General features: G+C 42.5%; 1 protein-coding gene across 8 annotated transcripts in view; it reads right to left on the bottom strand.

The window, feature by feature from the left end:
• The window catches only part of MEIS1 (Meis homeobox 1), a 188,053-nt gene that overhangs the window by 119,261 nt on the left and 44,698 nt on the right, over nucleotides 1-24,094 (bottom strand). The window lies entirely within an intron of this gene.

The following is a 24,094-nucleotide window of genomic DNA, read 5'->3' as shown; positions in this document are numbered from 1 at the left end:
AAAGGAGATGATATTCTGCACAGATTTCTTTGCACAAAGTCAAATGGAACGAGGTTGTGAAATGTAGATTAGCAAGTCTTTGGGGAGAAGGAAGAGATATGAAGTAGAGGTAGCAGGAAAATGGGCAAGAAAGAAATCGTAGCTTTTAAAAAAAAAAAACCACTTGTTATTCACTTATTCATTTATTTTATAGCCATCTAAAACAGTTTCTGAAAGAAGAGGATGGAGAATTACTGATATGTGTCTGTGAAGACACCCAACCTTCTTTCTGATTATCTAAGACTCCAGCTCTCATGTAGGTGTGTGCCGCCACACACACCAGCCACTCAATTAATTAGGGACCGGAGCCTGCACACTCCGAAATCAGCACACTCTGAAAAGTGGTGACTTGTCCTTGGTGGGCAGAATAAACATAAAACTTTTTAGAGCAGTGCCATTTCAGCTTTAATGTGTGCCAGGGATTTTGTGGCAGCCTGGATGGAAGGGGAGCTTGAGGGAGCATGGAAATATGCGGATGTGTGACTGAGTCGCTCTGCTGTGGGACTCAACTATCGTAACATTGTTAAACAGCTATACTCCAATATATAAAATAAAAAGTTTTTTTTAAAAAGAGTCCAGGTTTGGATTTAGCAGGGAAGGTACCTGAGATTATGCATTTCTAACAAGCTCCTAGGAGATGTGGATGCTGCGCTGCTTGTCCAAGGACCACCAGGTTCATCTTGGCAAGGCTCTGGAGCATCTTCCCCCCAGGACACCAAAAGCCAGCAGGTGCCTGAGGATGCCTAGCTACAGGGCAAGACGGGGACAGCCTCCCATCCCTCCACACGATGAAATGTACCTGTGCCCGCTGGACAAGCCTGAGGGCAGGGCTGTTTAGGTACTCATGTGAGCAGGCAACCTCACTGATGTCTCCAGGATGAAGAAACAAGCCAGGATGCCCTCACTGGTGACTCCTCTTTCTGTGAGTGCTACAGTCCTCCTCCTTACCATCTCCTCAGCATTTACTACACCTCGCTTCTCGCCTCCTCTGTTGGAGGTGTTGGAGCTGTTCTAAGAGAAGGTTTAGCTTCTGGAGTTGGACTGCCTAGGTTCATGCAAGTCCCATCTTCCTGCTTAATTAGTGTGTGACTCTGGGCAAGTTACTTAACCTCTCCAAGCTTCAGTTTTGCCCCACTGGAAAAAAATGAGCATAGTAATACTGCTGTGCTGTGCTTAGTTGCTCAATCATGTCCGACTCCTTGTGACCTCATGAACTGTAGCATGCCAGGCTCTTTTGCCCATGGGGATTCTCCAGGAAAGAATACTGGAGTGGCTAGCCTTTCCCTTCTCCAGGGGATCTTCCCAACCCAGGGATCAAAGCCAGGTCTCCCACATTGCAGGCAGATTCTTTACCAGCTGAGCCACCAAGGAAGCCCAAGAATACCGAACTGGGTAGCCTATTCCTTCTCCAAGCGATTTTCCCGACCCAGGAATCAAACTGGGGTCTCCTGTATTGCAGGCAGATTTTTTTTTTTTTACCAGCTAAGCTACCCAGGGAAGCCCATAGTAATAGTACTTGCACCTTAGAGTTATTGGGCAGATGAAGCAAAATAAGCTGCATTAAGTGATTAACTCCACATCTGGGAGTGGTGGCTCAGCTCAGTGAATTCTAGTCCCTGTGGTGACTTTGCTATGGAGGATGTTCTTTGAACAAGGGAACATTTATCTTGAGCCCCTCAGCCCAAGCAGGGAAACAGTCCTTGCCACTCCTGTCATGACTCCTCCCCCAATCCCATTCTCATTTCCAGGAGCCAAACTTTTCCAAAATAAATATACCCACTCTCCTAGCATGGCATGTGTTTTTCGTTTTTTCTTTTCTTCAATTTCCCCAAAAAACCCTGAAGTGATGTTGAACTCTGTGGGTGGGCTTCAGAGTAAAAAGGGTAGGCAGGGCAGTCTACAAAGAGTCCTATCACAGGAAGCTGGCAGCCCATGGCTGGATGGTGATATACTAGAAACAATTTTGATTAATACAGGTTCTCACTTCCTACCCCAAATAGTTTCATTCCTGATATCTTGCCCTCTGCTCTCTAAATATTTCCATAGTGGTTGTCACTAGCAAAGGTTTTGTTCTTGATTTACAAATGTTGAGAAGGGGAGTTCATTCAGATAAGAAAGTATCTTTAAGGTCTAGGAAAATCAAGATACTCTAAAGAATAACAGGGTTAGGGGACCTCCCTGGTGGTCCAATGGTTAGCAATCCACCTTGCAATGCAGAGGACACAAGCTCAATCCCTGGTCAAGGAACTAAGATCCCACATGTGGCGTGCAACTGAGCCAGCACCACGACTAGAGTCCGTCAACTCTGGAGGCCACACCCAACTAGGGAGAAGCCAGTGTGCATTGCAGTGAAGACCCCGAGCACCACGTCTAACAACACAGCCAAATAACTAAATAAACATTTTTAAAAAAAAAAGAATTACAGGGCTAATTGTCAATTACAGGGCTAATTGTCAACTATTGTCCATCCCTTGATGGTAAAGAATCCGCCTGCAATGCAGAAGACCCTGGTTCGATTCCTGGGTTGGGAAGATCCCCTGGAGAAAGGATAGGTTACCCACTACAGAATTCTTGGGTTTTCCTGGTGGCTCAGACAGTAAAGAATCCACCTGCAATGTGGGAGACCTGGGTTCAATCCCTGGGTTGGGAAGATCCCCTGGAGGAGATGATGGCAACCCACTCCAGTATTCTTGCCTGGAGAATTCCATGGACAGAGGAGCCTGGTGGGCTACTGTCCATGGGGTCACACAGAGTCAGACACAACTGAAGCAACTAAGCACCAGCAGCAGCAGCAATCCATCCCCTTGTCCAGATAGTGAGACCAGGGATAGACTATGTTAGTAATGATGAAAACTAGCATTTATTGAGCACTTACTAGATACTTGAAATGGTGTCTAGCCTTTATTTTCTACTAACTAATTCTTACGAAATCCTTAGACATTACAGCTAAATTATCACAGTAAAAAATCAATTTCTCCCGATTTCAAAAACTCTTTACGTGTTATGGATCTTTCAAAGACTGTTTTAGTAGCCAACAGAAATAACTCATACTTACAGGCTTCACAGAGAGCACAAGCCATGCTAGCTGCTTTTCTGAATTATCTCTTGTTGTCCTTGCAGTAACCCTAATACACAGAAAAGGAAACAGCCTACTCTTTGTTGTTGTTCAGTCACTAAGTCATGTCTGACTCTTTGGAACCCCATGGACTAGAGCATGCCAGGCTTCTCTGTCCTCTACTATCTCTCTGTCCTCTACTATCTACAAGCTCAAATTCATGTTCATTGAATCAGTGACGCCATCTAACTGTTTAACCTAGAAAATAGAGTTCCCAGTGAATTTGAATCCAGATCTAGCTCAAGGCTAAACCTCTAACCACTCCAGAGTTAGCCTCTCCATTTAACACTCAATTAGATAATGATGATGATCTAGGTGCACTTCTTTAGCTTCTAGAAAGATCTTCCAGAACGAACAGTGTCGTTTCTCATGCATGTCGTTCACAGCAGAACAAAATCTGACCCATAATGTGGGCTTTGTAACAGCTCCTGGATCATACTCTTTCTACTGAAGTCACAGATAAAGGAGATACAGAAGCAGCAACCTCAGATGCCACATGAGTGGCTGTTCCTTAGGCAAAGGGAATGGGGAAGGGTTACGTATAAAAACCACCTCTGAAATGCACAAGAAAGAAAACAAATACCGAGTGTTTACAGATCTGAAGAACACACACAGGAATGGGAGGGTGTCAAAAATAGCCACAGTGAGGGGACTTCCTTGAAGGTACCTCCGAAAATTAAAAGAGAAAGTCATACCGAAAAACTTAAGAGGTGGAAAACTGAGGAACCAGCCATCAAAATGCAGAGGGGAGGCCTGTGTTAGCTAGAGCGTCACCCCACAGAGGCCCCTGCCACCTCCTAGGGCCTCTGAGTTGTCACCTACAAAATGACAAAAATGCCTATGCCTAGGACATGGGCATAAAACACAACAGAGAACACATTTCTTAGCACCACACTATGGCGTCCAACTGTCTTTCTGTGTCAGGAGTCTGCAGTTCTGCTAGTAGGAAAGTTGTGTGTATGTGGGGGCAGGAGGACTACCCTTTCTGAGACCCCCGCCCCGCACCCTCTGGAATCAGGAGTCCACTCAGGACAGGTGCGGCCAGGCTGCTCCACCTGAGAGGAGTGGGAAGGAGATGGATGGACCACAAGCTCCCATCAGAACTGATTTTCTCTCACCATTTATGTATCAAAGAAAGGAAGATCTCTCCTCCTGGGCAGGGGCAGGGTATAGACATCCAAACAAGGTTGCCTCGTGGATACCAGCCTGGAGCAGAGGACGCAAGGGGGTGGGGGGCAGCGACTGACCTGTGTGATTTTCAGTGACGATGTCACCTACATGCTAATTGGAAATCTACTTAGGGCAGGAAGGAGGAGCTGAGACCCTCCCTCCCATGGAAAGGGGGTTGATGCACCCAGCACCTGCTCTCTTTTCCAGTTTGTTCTTTTCTTTTCCTGAGCCTTGTAGCTGCCTCTTCATAAGCTCTGCCTGGGACCCAGGGCCCCACTCAGTTTCTGAGACATTCCTCCCACAAGACTGAAAGAGTCAAAGCTGCTCGGTCCCATGATACTTTCCCAGACCTAGATTCACAGAACTGCTCACCTTCACCCAAAGCCACTCAACATACTCCCTCTCCTCATTCAGATACATCCTCCAGTGCAGGCATGTCTCTGGATTCCCCACTCTGCTCCTGGTCCTCTTCTGGGTCTGGTCTTGCTCTTGACCACAAACTGGCAGGAGTCTCTATTCCCCTCCCATCTCCCAGCCCCTGCCAGCCTTCTTTTCCAGGACTGAATACTGCTCCCAGCTGGAGGGATCCTCTCCTTCAAAAACAGACCTCAGAAAACCAATCCCAGCCTCTCCTGGCTTCTGAGTTGGCCTCTGGCCTAGAATTCCTTGTTGCTGGCCCCACCTATCAGACTAGGTATCCTGAAATGCCAGCCTGAGCTTGCTACTCCCTTTGGATGTTATTTCTTGGACCACCCAGCTGCCAGCTTCTCTACTGAGCGAGGTTAGATGCTCCAAGCTCTAGTCCTGTTAATAACTGGGAGGGCGGGGGTGGGTGTGGGGTAGGGTGAGGATGCTTCCACTCTTCCCCAGCCTCCTGAGTTGCCAGACTCTAGCATAACTTCTAGGTCATGTCCTGCCTTCTCATCTGGCATACCAACCCAGGAGACAGACCTAACTTGCATCCATTCAAACCCAGATGTTTGGTGAGATACGATTTCCATATCAGGCACTGAAACAGATGTGGGAAACATAGCCCTCCTCTCTGTATCTCATGCATACCCAAGGAATTCTCCCTTCCAGAAACCTCTCTGAAGGAATTCTCCAAAAGCCGGGCATCTCTGCAATACTTGGAGCAATGAGTTCCATCTCATTGAAGAGAGACAACCACAGGAAGAACAGGAGCTGGCACAAGGCACAGTCTGGCCTGAGCAAAAAGACTTGAAAGTTGAAGCGTGGGTCACTGCAGGCCCAAAACTAGATATTTGGTCCCCTCACTAGTGCAAAGACATGTGTGGGATCGGGTTAAAAATACATAACTTAGAAGAATCAGTTATGGGAAGATGATGTCCATCAGAGAAGCCTAAAAACTTCCAGTGCATGGTATGTGACTATTTGTTATCACAAAAGAAAGGATGTAACTGAAATTATGAAAGCTGCTCTGAGTGATCATGTTCACTGTCTCTCTTCTGTCCTTGTTTGTTTGCCTTATTTTTTTTAATATGGGAAAGTGGGTGTTTTGAAGCTCTGCCTGGGCTATTTGAATGTGAAATGGTTGTTCCAGGTCTTCTTAAACTTGGCAGTGAATCGGGGCCAAATTCCCAGATGGTCACACAGTGATTTCACAATGTCAGGCCACTATTTCTCATCTCTCCAAGTTTCCCCCCACATCCCCAAACACAGACAACTCATGACTGACCCAGAGGCCAGGGCCCAGTTCTGACTTTCCAGGGCAGCCCCTCCTATCTGTGTCGCCTTTGTCAAGTGATTCCATTTGCCGAGTCCTCCTTCCTCCATCCACAGTGGTCATAAAGAACTAGCTGGTTCAAAAGGGCGTTCTGAGGAACAAGTGGGATTATACATGTGAAAACTCTTGGGAGAATGTGAAATAGTGTAAAAATGCCCCTTCTTGAGGAGAACTTCTATGATTCTCCAAGACAGAAGTAGATGCATATTCCAGGCGCCTACAATTACAGTGGGTGTTCCACTATATTTCCATGGCTTATTTATTTAGTTAGTTTTAATTATTTTTGGCTGTGCTGGGTCCTTGTTGCTGTGCATGGCTTTCTCTAGCTGCGGCGAGCAGGGGTTACTCTTTAGGCATGGCACACAGGCCTCATTGCAATGGCTTCTCCTTGCGGAGCACAGGTTCTGGAGCACTTAGTCTGAGGTGCTTCACGGCATGCAGGATCTTCCTGGACTAGCGATGGAACCTGTGTCCTCTGCACTGGCAGGTCGGATTTTTAACCACTGGACCACCAGGGAAGTCTCTCCATGGCCTGTTTATCCTCCAGCCATCCCCACTGAACTCTAAGCAATTTGGGCACAGTCAGTGGAGAAGGCAACAGCAACCCACTCCAGTACTCTTGCCTGGAAAATCCCATGGACAGAGGAGCCTGGTAGGCTGTAGTCCGTGGGGTTGCTAAGAGCCGGACATGACTGAGTGACTTCACTTTCACTTTTCACTTTCCTGCATTGGAGAAACAAATGTCAACCCACTCCAGTGTTCTTGCCTGGAGAATCCCAGGGACAGGGGAGCCTGGTGGGTTGCCATCTATGGGGTCGCACAGAGTTGAACACGACTGAAGCAACTTAGCAGCAGCAGCAGCAGTGGGTCTTGCTCACCATTGTGTATCCTTAGGACCTCCCACTAGTAGGCAGCCAGTGTTTGTTGAATGAATGGCAGACTGAGATCCTAAATGCACAATGTTTCTTGAGAGTTAATGCAGGAGTGTGTTGGGAGGGGGGGCAGTCAGAAAGCACATTTATCTTTACAGCTTTTGCTTGCCTACAGAAAAAAGTTCAACTTCTTGCCTGGGTTAGTTCCATTCTCTTCATATACATGGAAAATACAGAATACATTATCAGGAAAATTTAACAAAGAGTGTGGTTATACGTTCTGTGAGTTTGCAAAATCCTCATTTCTATAGGAGGAGAGCTACTGCAGCCGGAACAACTGATTGAGTGGCTGATTCCACTGATGGAAAGGACAGGAGAGGCTGGGGACAATTCTGACATCAAGCGACTCTTTTTCGTCAGAAGTAAACTAGTGAAGTATGATCTTCATTGGTCTGTGTTAAGTCTGTGTTTCCAGCCAGCCTATTACACCGCCACCTGTACACGGTGAAGAAAGTGACACTTGCACAGGAAACAATGAGATGGCTAAAGGCTCATCTGAAGCTTAAATTCTACTCATATTGCCACCAAATGAAATACAGACAGATGATCCACTTGTATTTTCAATCTCTCTCTCTCTGCTTAAATTGGTCTGATTAAGTGATGGATGGGTCACTCAGAGCAGAAGCAGTTAAAATGATCATTTTACATTTAATGAAGAACATCCGTATTTTTAGTTGCTCTATTTATTAGAAAGAGCATTAGAGAGTGTCTGACAGTGGATGGTGTGCTTTGCTGTTAGGGGAGTCACAATGTGCGGCCAAAGGGGGAAATCAAATGGTCAGGAATATTTTGTTCCTGCTCATTTTCAGTGAATGAAAATTCACATCATAACAAGTGGGTGTCCTATGTATCCACTTCACATAGGCTATGTGAAAAGTAATGATAACTTCTTGGCTTACTTTATTTTTATTGATATGATGGTGGAAGAAAACCAAGATCATTTTCTAAAGAAACAGTTGAAATGGGGAATTCACTTATAAAGAAGTAAAGAAACCACAGTACTAACAATTTTCATATGACCAAATCTCTCAGTTTTTAAGGCAACTCAGCATCCAACATATAACTGTAACATAAGGTACAGATACTACAGTTAGGAAAACAGCAAGGCCCCATGGTAAACTAAGAGAGATGGGATTACAATAGACAGAACCAAAGTATACATTTCTGTCCAAATGGTAACAACTGTATCGTTGGGAGAATGATGAGAGAGATGGAGAGAGGCTTGGACCCCAGATTCAGCTCCAAATGATACCTTCAAGATCACACTGTGGAGTAGTAAGTACCACCATGTCCGCTGATTCTAGCTGCCTCAGGGTGCTAAGAGACGCAGGCGATCTCTCAGACAAACCAGTCACATGCAATTTAGGGTTTTATTATCATGGGTCATCTGCTGATGTGCTTGGGCTACATGGGCTTCTCTGTCCAGTGACATGGTTCCAAAGTCCATCCCCAAGGCTGAAAGCCAACCTTGGTGACACAGGCTTTCTCTGACTCCTCTTTATGAAGACGAGGTACCCCTACCTACATGGGAATGGGTGACAACTTATCCAAAAGTAAGGGTATAATAACAGCCCCCCCAAATGTGTTCGACAACATACACAAAGATATGCAACTCTCCTCAGAGCAACGACACAAACTTCCAGTCTCCTGAATAGGACAAAGACTTTTCCAACTGGTTCTTACAAATGAGCGACAGTCACTTGGTACCCCTTCTTTTCACTCGCTCTGATGTAGAAATGTCTGGCCATCAGCTAGGAGGCCAGGTCAGCAAAAACAACCAAGGAGCGCACGCTCTCTCCCTCTCTCTCTCTCTCTCTCTCTCTTTCTCCGGCTTCTGCTCTAAGGATCTCCAGAAACAAGCAGATGGGGGCTGGGAATGCTCAACCCAGAATCAGCTGCAGACTTGCAGAAAGGAAGGAGAGTCTGCATTCTCCTGACATCCTTATCCTGCTGCACCCGGCCAGAGGAGAGCAGCGATTTTCTTAGCTTAGTGCCCAGGAGGCAGTCTCTCAAGAGCACAGGAGAGAAGGCAACCAAGTGAAAGAGTTATCGACCATGTTTGTGCAGTGTTGAGCTTGGCAAATACAGCTGGATAAAGGATTAAGACCTCAGCACTCCACCCAGAGTCTTGCTTTAGAAAATTTACAGAAGCCCACATCCTGCCCTCATGGGCCAAAACAACCTGTAGGCATCGTCTACGTTCTTTCTTTAAAATTTTATTTATTTTAATTGGAAGATAATTCCTTTACAATATTATGATGGTTTTTGCCATACATCCATATGTATTGGCCATAGGTATACATGTGTCATCTTCCACGTCTGACTCTCCCCTCCAGAACACATGGTCTTGTGTCTGTCAGGGCAGTGAGAATTCAGAGAGTGGAAGCTGGCTCCCTCTTCTGTTCTGGGAGGACTTCAAGGGTACTGGAGGAGCCTCTCCAGCTTGTCTGTGTGAGGGGGTCTCCCACAGCTGCCCTCCACTTGGCCTTCCTTCATTATACACACACACACACACACACAGGTTAAGTTTTTGCTCACTCTTCATATCTTAATGAGCTCCTTTCCTTTAGATCTTAATTCATTGTATTACTAGAGACTATAACAGATTCATTATTAAATAGCTGTACTATGTTATACTTTCACAATACTGCTCACATTCTGGCACGATGGGTATTCTTTTCAAAAGGGCCATTTGATGGAAGTTAGCTTTCCTACAATTTCCTTCTAACTTGTCTTTGCTCTTTTAAGAAAGAAATACTAAAAATACAGAGTCATAGCAATAAATCACTTCAAGAAAGAAGTGTACATACAACACTATTGTTGCTCCTGAATTCTTCAGTAAGAATTGAGAGTGGATATATGTATATATAACCGATACACTTTGCTGTACAGCAGAAACTAACAACATTGTAAATCAACTATACTCTAATAAAAATGTTTTGAAAAGAAAAAACAATGGGTCATTGGAAAATAGAAACAGACTCACAGATATAGAAAACAAACTTATGGTTACCAAAAGAGAAAGGGGGTTTATAAATTAGGAGTTTGGGAGTAACAGATTAACACACCACTATATATAAAATAAACAACGAGGACCTGCTGTATAGCATGGAGAACCACACTCACTGTTTTGTAATAACCTATAAGAGTAGAGAATCTGAAAAAGAGTTTGTATGTGTGTGTGTATACGTAGAACTGAATCACTATGCTGTACACCTAAAACTAACAAAACATTATGAATCAACTATACTTCAATTTTTCCAAAAAGGTCATTTGAGTGATATTAATAATTTTCTGGTGCAGCTTTCAGTGTATTAGGCAATAAGGAGAGGACAGAGACCAGTATCAGTTGCCTTCAACATGGCATTAAAGGAGAGCACCAAGGCTCACACGTGAGGGAAGAACCAGAGCTGTAAATGGCTGTCAAGTAAGTTTTGAAAGCCAGAATTTGGCGACTGCCCCCAACTGTGCATTCTTATGGCATTTCTTGGTCTAACGTTAATAGATTGATTCTAAAAACACGCACTAATTTTTAAAATGCAAAACAGACCCACTTGTGTTACAGCTTGCACAAACAGAGGACTACAAGAGTGGAAACAGCATAAACAATGTTGTTTATATCCAAGTCCTGAGAAAACTGCTGCGTTTTCCTCCAAAATTGCAGGAAGTATCTGAGTAACTCTCATCCATTAAGAAGGAATAAGAACCATATTTTCCATAGGCATGGACAGAATTTTTCAGAAATCCTGACATTACAGGATCTCAAAACAGGAGCGTAATTAATAAAGGGTGATCTCCTCAAACCTGCGACTGAAAGCACAAAAAACTCCAGCCACAAACAAAGCTGAAAAGTTAAAACCTAAGTGAAGCCAAACACAGCAAAAGGTCAGAAATGCTGACCATTTTCATTGTTCTGCTTCACTCTTGACCTCCTGTGAAGGCAGAGGGTTGGTTCCTCTAGTTGAGTAGCCAAAAGGGACTATGATTGATGGTATCAGGAGTGACTAGCCTCATGCATTTGAGCCCTGAAGTTTCAGAATCACAGCAGACTAGATCTGCTTTATTCCTTTTGTCATCAGTCGGCTTCCTTAACACATCTCTTCATTTTTGTGTTGTTGTTGTAACAAAACTATATTTAAAAGCAAGCAACAGGAAGCTTTTACTTGGGAAGTTGAGGTTTAAGCACTTGGAGGCAAACAATGAACCGGAGAGATAAAGATGCAACGCAAATGGTCGGGAACAGACCCTGGGCTAGTTTCCTGCCAAAGTTGACTCGTGAGCATGTGTGAGGCCACGATATGGACTCACAGTGCTATTTTGCTTTTATTTACTCCAATTTATTTGTTCCTGTGAGAACCCCTATAAAAACAAAGTGTGGGGACAAACAATGGAAGCGTTGCCATCTCCTCCTTGCCAGGGCTTTTATTTTCCACATTATCAAATGTTTTCATCAGTGGAGCTCAGCCCATTCATTCAACTCTGAATCACGACCCAGATCATATTGCAATGGTGGGTGGGGAGAACCCTATGTGTTGCTTGTATAAAAGAGAGAAAGAAAGAGAAAGACAGAACGAAAGGAAGGAAGGAAAAAAGGAATGTTTCTCAATCATCTTTTCCCCTTGACACTACAAACAGGTTTGTGGTCCTTTATGATACTCCACAATGCACGCTATGCCCCCAAATAGTCATGTGAACGAGAATGTTTAAAAAAGCAAGCTTGCAAGTCCAGAACATAATTTTATCTTCATCCCTCCCATTTTGGTCCCTTTTTCCAAACAGGTATCCATGTCAAAGGAGAGCTCTTGAGTTGGGGGTTTGTTTGACCTAGGTCATGCAAAGGTCAAGCTTTTCACCAGTTGTTAACACAAAGCTTCCAGCCAACCCACCCTCCAAATCTGGCTACACAGTCCGTTTCCATCTGCAAATGCGCTATGCACATTGGATTTTTCTCAGTTTTGCAGGAACTAACAATCCCTTCACTGTGAAGTGGTCTCAGTGACAAATAAATAGGTCAAACACTCTTCGGTGAAACTGTAGGCGCTGAATTTGCCAAATATGGAAATGGAATGGATTTTGACTTTTTCATTTTTAAAAAGGCTTTTTAAAGTGTTATTTTAAAACCGGTTGAACAGATCACTTTATTCCTTTATTGAACTTCAAGGGATGCTGTCTCTTAAGCAGTTTTATGCAATCCCAACTATATTTTTGCTTCTCTGAAAGAGATCAATATTTATTCAGATTGATTTTTAAGATTTACATGTGAAAAATAGATAAAATTGGATCACATATAAACCAAAACTAATTCTGTCAACTCCCATGAAAGTCAATAAAGCCAAAATAAATTGAGCAGATTTCATCTACCTGCATTTGAGAATTGTTTTACTTCATTATTTCTTATAAACTTACTGAGAAGAAATTTGCTTAACTCTTAACCAAGCTTCTCTTACTGAAACAATAAGGCTCTCTATGGAATATTTTGCACTCGAATATTATCACCAGGATAGCATATGGCAAACTAGCGGTAGGCAGTTTATCTTCATCCTCTTTGTAAGCTAAAATTAGCACAATGCTTTCACAGCATTCTCCCCTTGACTCGGGCCAGGGTGATATTCTCCACAATGCCATGCTTGTTCCACATCCTGCCAGCTTCCAATATTTAAGCAAATTGGTTGAAAGTTTATATGAACAATCACAGATACATTCTAATGCAATAAAACACCAAAGTAACACCAATGATGAAAAGTAAACCAGCTATATTAGGAATCAATCTGAAAAACCTTCCTTCATCTGCTTCCTGAAATACATAACATTTCCACTACAAAGACGGTCAAATGTTTACAGAGGCTAATTGTACCAAGTGGGATGTATATATAAGGCGCCAAAAGCAAGACACAATTACCTTTTTAGACAACTAAGGCTTATTTTTCTACTTGTTTACCATATTCAGTTTTTCTTGGTAATGTGTTCTTGATGCTAAAAATGCACTGTTGCTAAGAATTAAGTATGTAGTTTCAGAGGATTAAATGAAGGTGATCTGCCCATGGAAAGCCCTCACTCTTTAAACAGGAAAGCAGCTACTGGCTAGCATTTTGAAAGGATTACAACACAAACAATGATTTTAAAAACAATGGAAGAGGTTCAAAAAATACATCCCTTTTAGCTGGCCTGTAGCAGTGTAATCTTCTGACCAAACAGTTAAAAACAAAAAACTCTAGGAAGAATTAACTTTAGGAATCCCAAGATTGGCAGGTAAGCAGCAAAGAGAAATTTACATTAGGGATAGCAACACCTCTGTCTCCTATACCTCCCCACCTTTAACGTTGTTTATTAGGGCAGATGTTACACTGACAAGATTTTGCTGGAAATGTCACTAACTGCCTTCAGATTAAAGTTTCTATTATTGTGTGCTGGGGCAGATGTATTCAGTTTGTTAACAACAGATTAAATCTAAGATGACACATGCTGACAGTGTCAGCTGATCTATATAGAGAAAAAAATTCATCAGTTCTTGAAGAAGAAAAAAAAAATAATTTCCCAAGAGCTCATTGTATCTCAAACTGATTCACACTAATCTCAGACGTATACATTTTGTTAGAGGGAAAAAAAAGGGGGGAAATCTTCCCCAAACCTTGTAAGACAACCTCAAACATGATTTAACTAAAAGAATATTTCACTTGATGTTAGATATTAATCCATCTGTCCCAGTCATTTCCTAACTCACATCCTCCCTCAACATAGAAAAAGTATACCGGAGAGCAGAATGCAAACATTTAAATAGGTAAATCATTTAGAAATTTCAGTGATAGCCAAATGAAGCAGTTATGTATTTCACATCTAATCAAAAAGCTGTATGCATTTGGACCTTTTCAGCTGTATCTGTATGAAAAAAAATCAAAACTATGACACAACCTCGTACCCAGGTATTCTGAAAACTCAGATAGTTTTCAGGGATAATCTATAGTTTTCAATTGTCCTTAAAATGCTAAATCCTACATTCAGAATTTCTCTTCACTGAACAAGAAGTTACATGGAATTTACTGACCTTCAGTAAATTTCAATCTATATGTAAAATGTTTATTGAAGTTCTTCATTCCATCTAGGTTTGTACACAAAGTTTCAACTTGGTTCTTAGAATCTCAGTATTTCAGAACTGAAGGAAAACACTTCAGTTATCTAACCCAGCTCTCTCTCTCTCTTTTTTTTATTTACAGAAGAAATTCCATCCTAGTGAGGCTGAGTGAGTCATCCAGCCCAGCGCACAGAGCTCACAAATTGGTCGGTGGGGAGGGCACCTGAGGACCGCCACACCAGGGACCACGGTCTTCCCAGCCTGTCCCACATCCTCACAGGAAAATACCTAAAAGTTCCCAGTGTAAAGGGCACATAGACAAACATTTAAAATAGCAACTGATTACAAGGAGTTGATCTTCATATACAGTCAAGTATTATCCTCATGTTTCATCATTTGTTTCCATACTAAGTTGTTTAGTGCTTTGATGAGGGAATGTAGGTATCACTAATGTATTCAAATCCCAGAGATATACGGTTCCTTAAATATTCTTTCTATACTGAAGAGGAATATATATCACTATTACACATATGTGTGTTTATCTATATACACAGACAGAGCAAATATTGCCAAATGTTAACAACTGTTGAAAGGGAATGGTGAGTTATGGGTATTTACTATGCTATTCATACTGTTTTTTGGTACATATGACAATATTCTTGATATATATTCAGAAAGAATGTTAACAAATAACATGTGGGGAAAAATCTCAATACAACGAGCCACAAGTCTTGCCCTGTATTTTCCATTTTCTATGTGACATCCCCAGCTTTGGAGTGAGGATCTCTGAACATTGTCACTGAACTGTGCTATAACAGAATAGAGTCAGCATCACACATATAAGAAACTCCTCTCTTTAAAAGGAAGTTCCCTGGTAGGCCAGTGATTAAGAATCCGCCTGCCAATGCAGGGGACACAGGTTTGATCTCTGGTCCAGGAAGATCCCACATGCTGTGGAGCAACTAAGCCTGTGCACCATAGCTCTGCAACGAGAGCAGCCACCGCAATAAGAAGCCAGCGCACCACGACGAAGAGTAGTCTCTGCTGTCCACAACTAGAGAAAGCCCTCAGGCCACAATGAAAGCCCCAACCAGCTATAAAAATAAATAAATTTTAAAAAAAGGAATAGGATCATGTTGGTTGTTAGGAAACCACCTCCACTCTCTTGACAAGGGATGGGTTTGCACCTAATAGAGAAAGACAGATACTACAACATCACTTAGAGGCAGAATTTTAAAATAATACAAATGAATCTAGATACAAAACAGAGCCACAGACATAGAAAAACACAAACTTATGGTTACCAAAGGAGAAAGACGGGGAGGGAAGGGATAAATCAGGAGTCTGAGAGTAACTGATACTAACTACTATACATAAAATATATAAGCAACAAGGACCTAGTGTATAGCACAAGGAACCATATTCAATATCTTATAATTGAAAATGGAATTAATCTTGAAAAAAAATATGTATATATATTGGCTTCCCTGATGGCTCAAGCTATAAAGAATCCACCTGCAATGCAGGAGACACAGAGATGTGGGTTCAATCCCTGGGTTGAGAAGGTCCCCTGGAGGAGGGTATGGTAACCCACTCCAGCATTCTTGCTGGGAAAATCTCATGGACAGAGGAGCCTGGTGGGCTATGGTCCATGGGGTCACAGAGTCGGACACTACTGAAGCAACTGAACACACACACACACACACACATACATGTATATAAGTATGTCTGAATCACTTTGCTGTACACTTGAAACTAATACAATATTGTGTATCAACTGCATTTCAGTTAAAAATTTAAAAAAATTCAAGGACTTTAATGCGTCATGAGAAAGTGGATTGAAAAAAATTAAAATAGTCACCATGTGAAATAGCCTCTCTGGTCTCATCATGTCTAGGCTACAACATGGTACATACACAGAAGAACAAGAAGAGACGATTAGAACGAGGTGTGGGAGATAGAGAGTGGGCAGTCAACACCACCAGTTATTCTGTAGACAAAAGAAGAAGTAAAGCTGATTTGCTATAAACAAATAAAGACCTGCCTGTAAATCTGGTTTTGCCTCCCTGTAACTTCCCAGCACAAGCTGGAATCAAGATTGACGGGAGAAATATCAATAACCTCAGATATGCAGATGACACCACCGTTATGGCAGAAAGTGAAGAGGAACTAAAAAGCCTCTTGATGAAAGTGAAAGAGGAGAGTGAAAAAGTTGGCTTAAAGCTCAACATTCAGAAAACGAAGATCATGGCATCTGGTCCCATCACTTCATGGGAAATAGATGGGGAAACAGTGGGAACAGTGCCAGACTTTATTTTTGGGGGCTCCAAAATCACTGCAGATGGTGATTGCAGCCATAAGATTAAAAGACACTTACTCCTTGGAAGGGAAGTTATGACCAACCTAGACAACATATTAAAAAGCAGAGATATTACTTTGCCAACAAAGGTCCGTCTAGTCAAGGCTATGGTTTTTCCAGTGATCATGTATGGATGTTAGAGTTGGACTGTGAAAAAAGCTGAGCACCAAAGAATTGATGCTTTTGAAGTGTGGTATTGGAGAAGACTCTTGAGAGTCCTTTGGACTGCAAGGAGATCCAACCAGTCCATCCTGAAGGAGACCAGTCCTGGGTGTTCATTGGAAGGACTGATGCTGAGGCTGAAACTCTAGTACTTTGGCCACCTCATGCGAAGAGTTGACTCACTGGAAAAGACCCTGATGCTGGGAGGGATTGGGGGCAGGAGGAGAAGGGGATGACTGAGGATGAGATGGCTGGATGGTATCACTGACTCCATGCATATGAGTTTGGGTGAACTCTGGGAGTTGGTGATGGACAGGGAGGCCTGGCATGATGTGATTCATGGGGTCGCAAAGTCAGACACGACTGAGCGACTTAACTGAACTTCCCAGAACCACAATTTCCTATTCAGTATTAATAGGCAAGGGATGCTTTGCACCTTATTTTACCAACTGCAATTACTATAAAGGTAGTCCTCAAGCTCTATATAACATTTGGTGAAATTTATCTATAATACAAAGAATTATCTTCCTGTATTTTAAACTTCACTGATAACAAGACATCCTGAAATTCAAAGGCCTGATACTGCCCAATAGCTTCATCAAAGACCAAAGATTAATGTCACAACATGAGACCAGAGATGCTAGAAGAAATTGTGTTACTGGGCAAATACATTCCCCATTCTAACTGGACTCCTGGGAGGAAATTTCAGCCAGGTCTTCAGAGAGCTCTGAATCCACCTCAATTGGACCATCAACAAGAGGTACGCCATGCAACATGTCATCCTGACTGACACTGCAAACCTCATTTTTTTTCAGACACCTCACTATGTGGTAGAAATAGCACTAGCTGTGTTTAAAAGAATCCAGTGGACTGGAAGTCTGAGGTGAGAAGTATCATCTGCAATCTAAATCTCTTCTTCCTCATTCACTTCCTCCTCATCACCTCCAAAGGTAAAAGTGACAGATTTATGACAAGGCATTTGAGGGTGATGAACAATAGAAGGGATTCCCGTATAGGTGGCAATTTCAGTGGCCCACCAAGAATAGAGGGCTCCCTGTCCTGACACCAAGGGCAAACAAACGCTCTGTGCTGTAAAGTGAAGACACACTTGGGAATAGTACTCGAGTCTCCATCCCCCATTATGTCATCACTCAAACTCAGAAATCAGCGCCAGTACTAACCAGATCATGATGATGATAGCAGCTAACACAGACATAATGTTTACTATGTGCCAGGCACTGTTCTCAGTTCTATATATCAACTTGTTTAATCTCACCAACAACCCAATAAGGAGATGTTAATATCACCCACATGTTTTAAGTGTCTAGGCTACTCTTCTGCCCAAAGAAGATAAAGTCATTTTTTCCATGAGAAGAGACCCATACTCTTCGGGTCTAATCACATATTGAACCCCCCTCATGCCTGAAAATTAATCAACAGCATCAACCAATACTTTGGCCACCTGATGCTAAGAACTGACTCATTGGAAAAGACGCTGATGCTGGGAAAGATTGAAGGCGGGAGGAGAAGGGGATGACAGAGGATGAGATGGTTGGACAGCATCACTGACTTGATGGACATGAGTTTGAGTAAGCTCTGGGAGTTGGTGATGGACAAGGAAGCCTGGCATGCTGCAGTCTATGGGGTCGCAAAGAGTCGGACACGACTGAGCTACTGAACTGAACTGATCAACCAAGTTGGATGAATGTGTCAGTAACTCCTAAGAGAACAGCATCAGGAAGTATGTTTGTCCCAGATATTTCTCAATTCAGAAGTGAGGGGAGGGACTTCAGTGATGGTCCAGTGGATAAGAATCTGCCTTGCAATGCAGGGGATGCAGGTTCAATCCTGGTCCAGTATCTAAGATCCCATATGCCTTGGGGCAACTAAAAGCCTGCACACTGCAAGCACTGAAGCCTGCGCACTCCAGAGCCTGTGCTCCACAACTAGAGAATCCATGTGCCGCAACAAAGGATCTCATATGACACAGCAAAGATGCCTTGAGCCACAACTAAGGCCTGATGCAGCCAAACAAACAAAAATTAATAAATAAATATTAAAAAGAAAAAAAGTGAGGGGAGAAGCAAACACTGGACTGTAAATTCCTGAAGGCAGGAATGGTCTTATTCATCTTCGTTGTCTCGGGATTTAGCACAGTGTCTAGTACTCTGTGAATGAATGAATGAATGAGTGAGTGAGTGAATAATGAATGAAATAGAAGTGTCTGATCACTTCCTGCTAAAGATCTTCCCTAATTTTATTCTCTCTTCTCTCTTCTCAATGAGAGATACGATGAATACATTTCACAAATACATGGACCAAGAAGATATCAGTTATTAGGTTACTTCTTAAGTTGGTACAAAAGAAAGGTGTCGGAGTTGAAAACCTGGCAGATTCTGGTTCTGGTATTTCCCACCTACAGCCTGTGAGAGGCAATTCTCATCTATAAAATGGAGACGTGGAGATTTTATAAGATTACTATAGGATTAGTGGTCAAGACTCACAAACTGAGATAGGTAGACACATTTCAGAAAAAAAAAAATGCTCTTTGTTAGGAGATTTTTCCTTCCCATGATCCCACATTGTGTGTGTGTTTGTCAGTTGCTTAGTCGTGTCCGACTCTTTGCAGCCTCATAGACTGCAGCCCACCAGGCCCCTCTGTCCATGGGATTCTCCAGGCAAGAACACTGGAATGGGTTGCTATTTCCTACTTACCCCAAAAGGAACTATAGAAAGAAAGTGAAGTTGCTCAGCTGTGTCTGACTCTTTGCGACCCCATGGACTGCAGCCTACCAGGCTCCTCCATCCATGGGATTTTCCAGGCAAGAGTACTGGAATAGGGTGCCATTGCCTTCTCCAATCCCACATTGTATGTGACCCATAATAGGTGTTCAATAAACATTTGTTAAATAATGGAGGATCAGAACAAAAGAGACACCTGTTTCTGATCCTCTAAATACCAATTCATAAGATTTTCTCTGAGGGGCTCACCTCAGGTCAGGGCTGACCTCAGCAGATGGGATGAGAGTAAGTTCAGGCAAAGTTACCCTTGATTTCTTCAGGTTACAGTTGGAAAAGTTACATTCAAGTGCACACTGAAATCAACAATATTGTCAGCCTTTGGGAGAAAAAAGAGTGATGACAGGATAGAGGAGACTCCAGGTACCAGGTCTGAAAAGCAAGCCCATGGGCCCCAATTCTTGTACCTCTTTTCTCTGCTCCCCACACCAGCACCCCAGGTCACAAGCCAAGAAATGGCAGCGTCATTGCTGTCACTCTGCCCCTCTGAAATAGGAACCAGGATTAGCTCTGGCTGGCTGAAGCTCAACCCAGATAAGTCTAGAGCGATGCTGATAGGCAGCGGGAAGGAATTTGAGGAAGTGACAAGAAATGCCACGTCACCCACCATAAAGAAAGCTTTCCCACAAAGTGGCCTGGGAGGCAGCTACAAAGCCAACTGGTGCTCAGAAAAATGCAGATAAACACAGAAGTCTTTCCTAGAAGCAGGACAGAAAGCCAGCCACACACAATTCATGTCCTTGCCACATCCTTCAGCAACTACAAGGAAGGATGTAGAAAGCTCCCCTCATGCAGCCCAGAGGAGGCTGAACAGAGAGTCCCTGAGCCCTCCTGCTGCCAGAGGCCAGGACCTCCCAGGCACACCTTCACCTCTGCCATTTCTAATGTGTCAACCAGAGAATCACCAGTAATCCTAAAGGAGTGTGTGTGTGTGTGTGTGTTTACAGAGATTCTAGGTTATAGTCTTTCTGTCACAGGGAAGGGTTTGTGGCCATGTCAGAAATACACTTTCTAATTTTATCCACCAGGTAATAGACATCAGAATAATCCTCAATGGCATCTGTCAGCGTAAAGATTTCCACTGTTCTTCACAAAAGTTTCGTGGAGAAGTGGAAGCCAGCAAGCAGTGATTTCCCAAGAAATTCACAAGGAAAGAGATAGGGCCTAGCAAGACTAGCCAGGGAACTCTTCTGCTCTACCGTTGCTGTTTATTTTCTTTCTTTTTTTTTTTTTTTAAGACAGCACAAAATTCCCCACTGGTTATCTATGGCATGACCTTCTTTCCTTTTATTTTAAAATTTCATTCAAAGGACCTCTTCTCCCAAAAGTATATCCAAAACTTACTGGAGATATCATCATGAGGAAATCTGTACTTTGATAGATGGAATATAAGGTCAAATATTTACAATATATTTAGAAAAATATCTTGTTATTAAATAATACCAGTGACCACTTATAAAGATATGGTTTTTCCAGTAGTCATGTATCAATGTGAGAGTTGGACTATAAAGAAAGCTGAGTGTCAAAGAATTGATGCTTTTGAGCTGTGGTGTTGGAGAAGACTCTTGAGAGTCCCTTGGACTGCAAGGAGATCCAACCAGTCCATCCTAAAGGAAATCAGTCCTGAATATTCATTGGAAGACTGACACTGAAGCTGAAACTCCAATACTTTGGCCACCTGATGCGAAGAACTGACTCATTGGAAAAGACCCTGATGTTGGGAAAGATTGAGGGTGGGAGGAGAAGGGGACGACAGAGGATGAGATGGTTGGATGGCATCACCGACTTGACAGACATGAGTTTGAGCCAGCTCTGGGAGTTGGTGATGGCCAGGGAAGCCTGTCATGTTGCAGTCCATGCGGTTGCAAAGAGTCAAACACGACTCAGCTACTGAACTGAACTCACTACTTACAAGGTCATGGTGGATCAGTCCCCTAGGCCAGTGTTCTAAGTGTCTCTGCAAGAAACTCTGGCTAAGATTCTGCCATCTCACACTGTCCCACAACTTCTATCTAGAAAGAAATTTGACTCACTGGTATCCCAGAGATCTCATAAGGGCCACAGGTGTCAGTAGACCAGTCTTTCGTCTGGGTAGCTGGGAAAATAGTTCAGTGCAATGTATTTTTGCTCAGGATTCTTTGAGAACACACCAAACAGGAAATGATTAGAATTACATTTACTTACTCTCACATATTAGCATTAAATTATTAGTTGTACTAGTGGCTTACATTTACATTAAACTTGCAAATTATATAGACCCTTATTTCCATTCTACAAGCATCTCCATTTTTTCCCTGCATGCATATCTAATCATTCGCTTACCTCTTATCACTCCGGGAACCCACAGTTCTTAATTCCATGGATTTCCACAGGGCAAGAATCTAGGCCACCGTTTATGCACAGAAATCAATTCAGCCATCACTACAGTATGCATCAAAACAACATTTTAAGAGCAGAAGTTGCAGCCAGTGGCATTGAGCCAAAGCACCTCTTCTCTAAAGGAAAATGCAGTGGGATTTTTTAAGAGCAAATAGGACAAGTCACCGAGGCTTTATGCCTCACCAAGAAGTGGGGGATTCTTAATGGCCCAAAGTGTCTTGATTCAAATCTGGAACTTAATAAGACTTGTGCCTGAAGAAAAGCACTGATTGCCACATCCCCCAGCATCCTTTAGTAGTGCCCCACATCAATATATTCACCAGGCCCATTTTCTCTTTCTTTGCCCCTAGTGAGATTACTAACCAACAATATTTTTATGCTTTTAATTAGAATCTGAAAGACCATTTGGGCACCATATTGTATTTTTACAAGCACTGCATCTCTGAAACACAAGATTATATTAACGTGATATTTTCCAAAGAAATCATGTTACTAAGTATCATAAATCACAGAAACATCATTGGCTTCTTCTAAAATTGTAATCTGCAAACTACACCATTCACAAGTTATAACAGTCTATTCAAATATATATTAAAGCCATAAAAAGTTTCCCCTCACCCACATTCTTTTCCCACAGGCCAAATAAAGGTGAATTAAGGAAATTTGGCAAAGGGTATACATGGCTATTGCCATTTCCCACAGCAAACAGGGTATTTTCCTCTGGGAATAAAACATTTTCCTTAAACTACTGTTTATAACCCTTATCAGCTCAACAGCAATAGAGCCATCAAGTCCAATCTCTTATGGAAAAAAGTCAAGGTCAACAAGTACTTGCATTTTTGTTTATCTTTAGCTGCAATTGCTACTGACATTCAATTGGGTAATAAACACAGGTCTGTCAAATGTTCCCAACGAACAGGTGATCCAAAAGCTATCTCAGAACAAGGCCACAGCCAGGTAATCAAACAATCCTGTTATAACGATTATGATTTGAGTACATTTATTTATAGATGCAAACATCAGTCAATTCTGAGCGAACATTGCCATACCATTCCCACCACCGGGTAATAAGAGTGAGGAAGTACAGGAGGGCATTTGTTAGCATTGCTCACCAACAATAATGCGTACATTCTCACGAGCAGAGTACTGTTCAAAGAAAAGGTTTTCTCCTCTTATCTCTTCTATTTAAAAGCAATTTTGTGTAGTTCAATACAGCCATGTCCTATACTCTGCTTGCCACCAAGGTTCCTGAGCCCAGTTTCCTCTCTCTGCCTGAAAACCAATTCTACGGTTATGTGCGTGTGTCTGTTTGGAACTGTTGCATGATTCCTTTAAGCCAGCATGGTTGCTACCTTAGAAAACACTTCGTTTTAACTTGAAAAGTGCTAGGATTTGTTCAGCATGTTTAATTCTACAGAGGCAGAGAAAGATCTGTAATAAATACTTCTCTCCAATCCATCAAGAAACTCACTGATAGCAACAGGAGTTATGCATTTGGATCTGGGCAGCAAATGGCTCCATGCCACATTCAACTTACAGATTAAAAATAGAATCTGTTCCAGATGCAAAGTAAGGCACGTTAAACCAACTGCCTCTACCTGAAATGCGGAAACCAAATCTAAGGACCACAGCCATGATCTAGGATGATGACTCTGACCCACATTAACCTGTCTACTGCCTCCACCTCACGTATGAAAAATAAGCCTAGGGAATATTCTTGGAACCTCAAAGGAATGCTTCCACTCCTTGCTATGTAGCTTTTATTAACATTCCATCATTTAGTGGAGCAATTAATGTTTTCCAAAGCTGATTCCTTTCCTATCAAGAGCATCAGGACATCTGGAAACAAAGTAATGGGCAATCTTTCTAAAAATACACAAACCTACATCCTGGGAAAGAAAGTGAAAACTAACAGCGAAACAAAATTCCAGACACACAAAATGAGGTACACTATTTTAAAGGCCAACTTTCAATGTAGACACACTACAGACCAGGTGACAGATTGTGAGTCAAGAAAATACTGTTTCAGTATTAAAAAACAGTATCCTGGATTCTTCAACATTCTGGCAAAAGTGGATGGAATGGAGTTGTATCAGCAAGTGTTAAGAGTACACTATTTTCCATCCTGGAATCGATTAAGTCGTAGGCAGGTAATTTGAAGATTCTACATAAAAAGAAAACTCAGCAGTCTGGGAAGGGGAAAGACAGGATTAGCACCCACTGAGAGTCCATGAACACGAAGGCTTGTGAAACAAAGCATCTACTCCGAGGAAATGCTCATCAATCAGCTGTCAAGCAAAGGGGGAAGTCACCTCATGTTCAGAGC

The sequence above is a fragment of the Bos javanicus genome, chromosome 11 (assembly GCF_032452875.1).
Source record: "Bos javanicus breed banteng chromosome 11, ARS-OSU_banteng_1.0, whole genome shotgun sequence".
NCBI lineage: Eukaryota > Metazoa > Chordata > Mammalia > Artiodactyla > Bovidae > Bos > Bos javanicus.
The sequence above is the reverse complement of the archived record's forward strand: the minus strand, read 5'-3'. Positions and strand labels throughout refer to the sequence as shown.